General features: G+C 40.4%; 1 pseudogene; it reads right to left on the bottom strand.

Moving 5' to 3' along the window:
• Positions 1 to 2,662: 2,662 nt before the first annotated feature.
• On the bottom strand, positions 2,663 to 6,332 carry LOC112821939 (small ribosomal subunit protein eS21 pseudogene; annotated as a pseudogene).
• Positions 6,333 to 7,130: the final 798 nt, after the last annotated feature.

The raw sequence follows: 7,130 nt of genomic DNA, 5'->3' as shown, positions 1-7,130 counted from the left end.
TATGTATGTACATTATTTACTTAATACATATATATGTATGCATACACACATGCATATATACATTTATGCATATGTGTGTCTATACCTCAGCGGTGGTTGGTTCCTTGTGGCTCTAATGATTAACTGCTCACTGCTCAACAGAGGAACGAAGGCTGCTTTGAAAGCAATAGTCCTGGAGAGGAGCTGTACCTCTTCAAGTAATGATGGCAACAGCAAGGCAAAGGTTGGCACAGCTGGGGAACATACGTGTGTATAGATAACCTTGTCCGGAGGGGAGGAGTTGATACCAGGAGAGGGGTTGTCCACAGGCTTGTAGGAACCGGTCCTCACTCATGTTGCCCTTGACTTCACTCTCAGTGGCTTCTGGATATGTATTAAAATTTCAAGGCAGCACAGGTTCGTCCATGAATCTCTCCCTAAACCCTCAGGGGGAACTAATTACTTTTTCCTCTGTCTTCCTAAAGTAATTAGTATCTGACTCTATCATAGCCATTACAAGGTGTTATAAGTGCCCGGCTTCCACTGAACTTTTGAGTTGCCTAAGTACATGGATTATGTCTTAGCGACCTCCGTTTCTTCAGTGTCTTTCATGTAGGTGATGAGAGGATAAATGCCAGACTCTGATTACAATCCCCAATTATCTACCTGTCTATCTCTATGTGTATATTTACAGGTGGGAGAAGGAAACAGAAGTTCAGAGAGATTAAGTCATTTATTCAAGGTCACACACATGAAAAGGCAGAGCAAAGAATTCTCACCCAGAAAGTGTGGCTGCCAAGTCCCCACTCTAACGAATCTCACTATCCTGGCCTGGACGTTCAGCATTGGGGCAATCTTCTTTTAAGATATTAAGCGATTAGGATTGGGAAATAGTGATGAAGAGGACAAGTCCTTTTGATTAGAAATACTAGGAATGTCTGTAGCAAGATGTTTCTCCTGACAGTTGGGAGTCCTAGGACTCCTCCTTAGAAAGCCACAGGGAAGGGACGGATTGATGCAAAAACGGTGTTTTGGAAGTATCAGTACGGAGGTCAAGGGTGGAAGAGTTTTCACGTTAGTCTCCTTACAGCAGTGTCTGGGGATGATAGTGGTGGTTTTCTCTGTCCTCATAGAGTATTCATATTTTGACCTGTTCTCCCCTCCAAGGAAATGGCTAAGATGTAGGCTCATTATTTCTAAGGAATTATAAGTAAAACATATCTTTATTGTTGTTGTTTATTCATAAAGTAAGCCTACATTCTGCAAATGTCTTTTGCAAATACTTTCAGAGGCTGCCAAAGCTTTGCTCTTACTCAGTCTTGTGGTTTTACCACATAAAACAGAGGTTAAAAAACACTGAAACCTCTGAGGTGGCCCTGATCCATTTTTTTCTAGCCCTCTTACTGAATTATAAGCAGATATCCCAGTTAGACCACACAACAACCCCAATACTGTCTGCTGCTGTTGCAAATTTAGAAAGGCAGAGAACAAATTTACAGTTCCTATTTTGAATCTATTGTTAAACATGCAAGAATGTGTAGCTTAAAAGCCCATTTGGTGCCTTGGAGAAGCATGGTGAACAGTTACATTTGACATTACTCATGTTCTTCAGGGAAATGCTCTTGTTCTTGTTGAAGTAAAGTTCCTGGAGGGAACACTTCGCATTATGTATCCTTTCCTACTCACTCTGATTACTTTTCTTGAAGTTCCCTTGGGTTCTTCCAAACTAGACACAGTCTCTAAATTCCCAGTGATGCTCTTCACTTCTAATACACGTGCTGTTCCAGTCTCATTGCCATAGTCAGTCCCAGATTTAGAGGGAGGAGCAGATGGGGGAGTGATGCAGGATGCTCCCTGGCAGGCTGAAAAAAAAAATTCTAAATGAAAATGAGTAGATTCAGGTCAAAGCAACTAATTGGTTTCATGAACTTTAACCTCTCTTATGGGTGAATCTCTATACTCATTTTGCTTAGACCCAAGGCAGCCTCTTAAAATCAAGTGCTGAGGAAAGGATTCTCCTATTAACGTATTACTCACATGACACTCTGCAGGGAGCCTGTAGGAAAAAGTCTCAATCTCAGACCTGCAGTTTTGCTCTCTTTCAATTAATTTTTTTCTTTCATCTTTGTATTTCTTTGTCTCCTTGTTTCTTTTCTCTCTTTTTCCCCTTTGTCTTTTTCTCTGTCTTGCTTTCTCTGCCAATGCAGGTATTTCCAGTGCTGTCTAATAGAGATTTCTGTGGTGCTGGAAACGTTCCATATTTACATGGTCTAGTGCAGTAGCCACCAGCTATCTATGGCTACTGAGACCTTGAAATGTAGCTGTTGTGATTGAGGAATGAAACTTTAATTAATTTAAACTCATTTAAGTTTGAATAGTCATTTGTGGCTAATGATCATCAAATTGGTTAGTGCAGCTTTATTCCAACTGTTTATCTCTGACATTATCTGTATCATTCACGTGTTGATGACAAGAGTTGAAAATCTCTTTGGCTACTCTCTTTTTGTAAAATCACTCATCACTGGGAAAGTTGGTCCAGCTTGTAAAATTTGGTTCGAATCTCTTATAAACTCTTCCCCTCAACTTTAGAGGGCTTTCAGGGCAAGAGAGCACTTAGTATCTTATTTTTTGGGGGGGGGTTCACTATTTATGACAAATATCCCACATCCATGATCCTCTCCAGTCAGAAATTCTTTGAAACAATATGGTAGGTCTTGGTCAGTCAGAGGATGGAGTCATTGGACTCACCATCCTGCGAATGGCCCCACAGTGTAAGTTTTAAACTGGCCATTGAATCTGCCTGTCACCTTGTCAACCTCGGCCATATTCAGCTGGATGGATGCGTGGTCCTTGGAACAGATGATGTGGTTGCTGGTGTTTCTGTGGCACAGACAGATCCACGAACCCGCCCGCGTTGAGGACACGCCTGCTGCCACGGCCCCGAGCGCAAGCACAGAAAGGAAGTGCTGCGTCCCCCCGACTTAGTATCTTTTTTGAAGACAGAATGCTCCTGATTGCCTGGAGACCAGATATTCTCCAGCTAGGGATGTAAGGCACCCCGGTGTGATTGCAGGTTTAGATGGGGCTTGTTTGCAAGGTGTGGGAGCAGGTGTGTTTGAAAATTACACAAAGGAAGGCAGAGGTCAGCAAACTCTTTGGCCATCTGCAGGAAGAAACAATGTTGGTACAAGGGTCTTGAGCCAGGGAGGCATAAGAGAAGATGAAGGCGTTGAAAAAAAGAAAAGACAAAAAACGTAGTGGGGACAAGGAAGGAAGAGAACAATTAAAGGACACATGTTAAGAATGGGACTGTTACTCACAGCAATCTTAGTTCCAACTCTGCCTCTGGTCATCCCCTCTGAGGAAGCCAGGCCTCTCACCAGAAAACCTGTGCTTGAATCAGCCACAGATGCATGGGGCACAGGTTTAGGGGCAACTAGGAAGGCTGGGGGGTGGGGGAAGTTAGTTAATTCTATGTACACTCTTAGAGTCTCTCTGAATTCCACTCCAAGTGGGTTTAAAATGGCACCCAGTGTAGACTGGCTACTATCTTCTGTCCCTCTTTTTATTCTCCTTTTCCCTTTATTTCAGATTACTATTTTTTTGTTTTTGTTTTTGTTTTTGTTTTTTTTAGCTTGATAAATATGACCTCAGTGCCTAGTGACCCTTTTGGTTTTGGTAGGTATCTGTCTTGATTAGCAAAAGGGAAATAGGAAATGACATTTTAAGACCAAGACACTAATAAAAGTAAAGACATTTCTTATAAGCCTAAAATTCTGCTAAATCATAGATTTTTTTTCTTGAGCCATTTGCTTACAATTCTGGAACCATGTTCCTCATATCTGGGAAATCTATTTTACATTGACTTCTTGTATTTGCTACATTTTATATTGACTGGCTTTGCTGTATTTTAAATGTATTTGTGTCTAGACTTGTGGGACTTTAGCTACAGCCAATTTCTACATTATTAAGAGGGTTATTTTGAGTGGCCCCTGTGAATAAACCTAATTTTCCCCTCTGATTAGTGCTTAATTTGAAATTGTTTGTGCAATGATGAAATCTTTCTTGAGTTTCACTTCCAGATTCCAGTTTCCATTCCCAGAGGTTGCTTTTGATTACACAAATGCTTTCAGGGTGATTATGTGGGCAAAATTGTATATTAGGTAGTTTTGGTGCTTTTTATAAGAAATTGTGTTGTTTAGAAAGAAGGACTGTGAGTTAGGTTTTGAGGTTTCAGGTACTTTACAATTATATGATCACTACCTCTATTCAAGGCAGAAATATACCTTGCATCTGCAACCCTACAAAATTTTGTCACCCAGCCTTTGATTGGAAAGTCACTTCTCTTTAAGATTCCACATTCCACAGCAGGAAAATTTTTCTCGATCTATACATTAGGCTTTTCAGTGTGTATATAGGCTCCTGTATCTCTTATTTTTCTCCAATTTCAGTTTTTCTAATAAATATCTTGAGGGACAAAAAATAAGATATTCATGCTATTCCTCCAAACTGAAGCTAGAAATTAGACCACATGACTTCTTTATGAGCCAATGCTGGCACCTATGAATCTCTGTATGTATATTCTCTGACTCCTGGCCATATAACTTGGTAACTGCCTCACAGGTTCACAGCTGGAGAGGAATTTTGCCTCTGAATGAGTACCTTGACTCTTACCCTTACGTAATTTAGATGATAGCAAGTGAGCTTTGGACTTAAGAGTTGACACTGGAACAGGTTAAGATTTTAAGGGATGTTGGGGTGGGGTGATTATAGTTTGATGTGAGAAGGACATGGAGGGCCAAGGGTAGAGTTATGAGTTGAACTGTGTCCACCTCAAATCACTATGTTAAAGTCCTAACCTCCAGGACTTCTGAACATGACCTTATTTGGAGATAAGAGTCTTTACAGAAGTAATCAAGCTAAAATAAGGTCACCAGGGTTGGCCTTACTCCCATATGGCAGTGTCCTTATAAAAAGGAAAAATTTGGGCACAGAGACATGCCCAGGGGCAGACAATGTGAAGGCACAGAGAGAACACTATGTGAACATGAAGGCAGATAACTACAAGCCGAAGAGGGAGGCCTAGAACAGATCCTTCCCTCACAGTGCTCAGAAGGAACCAACCCTTCCAACACCCCTTGATTTTGCACTTGAAGCCTTTAGGAAACTTTCAGTAATATAAGATGTTATTCTAATATCTGGAGATGGTGAAAGTTATTTTTTTCTACTAGTACTTTTACTACTACTACTATCAGCTAGCATTCATTGACCACCTGTCTTGTTTCAGGTAACATATTAAGATATTATCTTCTTTAACCATGATCACATTATAGGCATGAAGTAGTAGCCTTCATTGTTTGCTTCATTATGGAAAGGAAAGCACGGAGGCCAGAGGGTTTGACAATTTGGCTCACCCGGCTCGTTAGTGACAGAGCTGAAAATCCTACACCTGTATGGTCTTCATCATGTCTCTACTCAGAGACCCAAATTCTGAGATTGAAAAAAAAGAAGAATGAAAGTAAGATTTAAGCAGGGAGGCTACAGAGAAGCAATCACTTTTGTTTCTTAAAGGATGCTTGGAAGGTGTCCTTTAAGAAACAAGTCACATGACTTTAAGCATTTCTAATTTTTCCCACTGAAGACTTTTCCAATAGTAAAATCTAACATGGGTAGTCATTGCATCAATTCACATTTTAAGCCAAAAACAGATCAAAAAGACTTGCTGCATCAGCTCAAAGGAACATTCTTCTGTAATCAATTAAAATCATTGCACTTGATTATTCCATTCCTGCCAAGAAGCAATTTAAAAAGCCCATTCACAACAATTTGTTTTACCATTTCCAGGACCACTAAAATAACCTCCTGAGGACCTGGAATTTTAAAAGAGTTTTCCAGCGTTGCCTGAGGACAGTATGGCAGTAGAACAAACAAACATAAGCCCACTTAGATCTTAATGACATCCATGTGAAGTCTACATCCTTCCTTCATCAAACTTCAGTTTGTAAGTTATAGATGTTGTCATGGGACATGGCTTTTACTGTAAATAAACAAAGGACTTTGGTGACCAGATAACTGGGCTACTACTGTGGCACCACCATGCCCTTGCTGTGTGTACCTTAACAAGTTATCATTCTTCACTGAATGTCCATGATCTAATCTTTAAATGGAAAGAGCAATGCTTACTTCACAGGCTGTGAGAGTCAAATAGAATAGTGAGCACAGAGCATCTGGCACATGATTGAGACCATTAATTCTTACTTCCATCCACCTTTTCTTTCCTTTTGTTCTCTCAGGTGCCCAGCGTGTTTCTTTGCCCTTATGTCAGCTTGCCAAGGGCTGATATGCTGAACCATGGTAGCTAAACAAGTTAACTAAAGCTTGAGTCAGACGCCTTATAAGGTCAATTTCTAGTGTATGTTTTGCTGAGTAGGAAGTGAAGAATACATAGGTCGTGTGGTATCCAGCCTCCACCTGCACAACAGTGGTTAGGAAATCTCAGGGGAGACAATTTTTTTCCCATTTTTCCCATTTAAAGACATGTATTTATCCCCATAGTTTCCATTTTTGTGTGTGTATAGGCATGTGGATGTGTGTGTATTAAGTTTACCTTCTATAGCTATTTCCTTTCCATGGCCTTGGCTTATTTTTGAGTCTCTGATCTGATCTTCCTTCTGGATGGACCCTGGTCTACACCTCACTTTTTCTAGTCAGTTAAAATTCTCTAGGCTATCAAGAATCGTCAGATGCCTGAGGGTAAAAGCCTGCTTCAGTGTTTTCACTCCTCTGTGGATTCTCCCTCTCAGATTTCTGGTATCTAAGCATTTCTCTTAACTTTCTGGCATCAGATTAATGCATTTCAAAACACTTTATATATAAAAATGTTTTTCTTCCACATTTTCTAGCTACTCTCTACCATCTTCCATATTTTTGGGAATAGGATTCCAGTCTCAGAGATTATTTCCAACTCTTTCTAAATAAAATGCCAAGGAAATCTTCTGTTTCAGGCTGCTCAGGCTGCCATAACAAAATACTGTAGGCTGGATGGCTAAATAACAGAAAATGATTTTCTCACAAATCTGGAGGCTGGAAGTCTGAGATCAAGATACCAACATGGTTGGCTTCTGATGAGATCTCTCCCTTTGAGTTGCATA

This window comes from Callorhinus ursinus, unplaced genomic scaffold (assembly GCF_003265705.2).
Source record: "Callorhinus ursinus isolate GAN/ISIS: 27379988/994484 unplaced genomic scaffold, GSC_fseal_2.0 scaffold8, whole genome shotgun sequence".
NCBI lineage: Eukaryota > Metazoa > Chordata > Mammalia > Carnivora > Otariidae > Callorhinus > Callorhinus ursinus.
The sequence above is the reverse complement of the archived record's forward strand: the minus strand, read 5'-3'. Positions and strand labels throughout refer to the sequence as shown.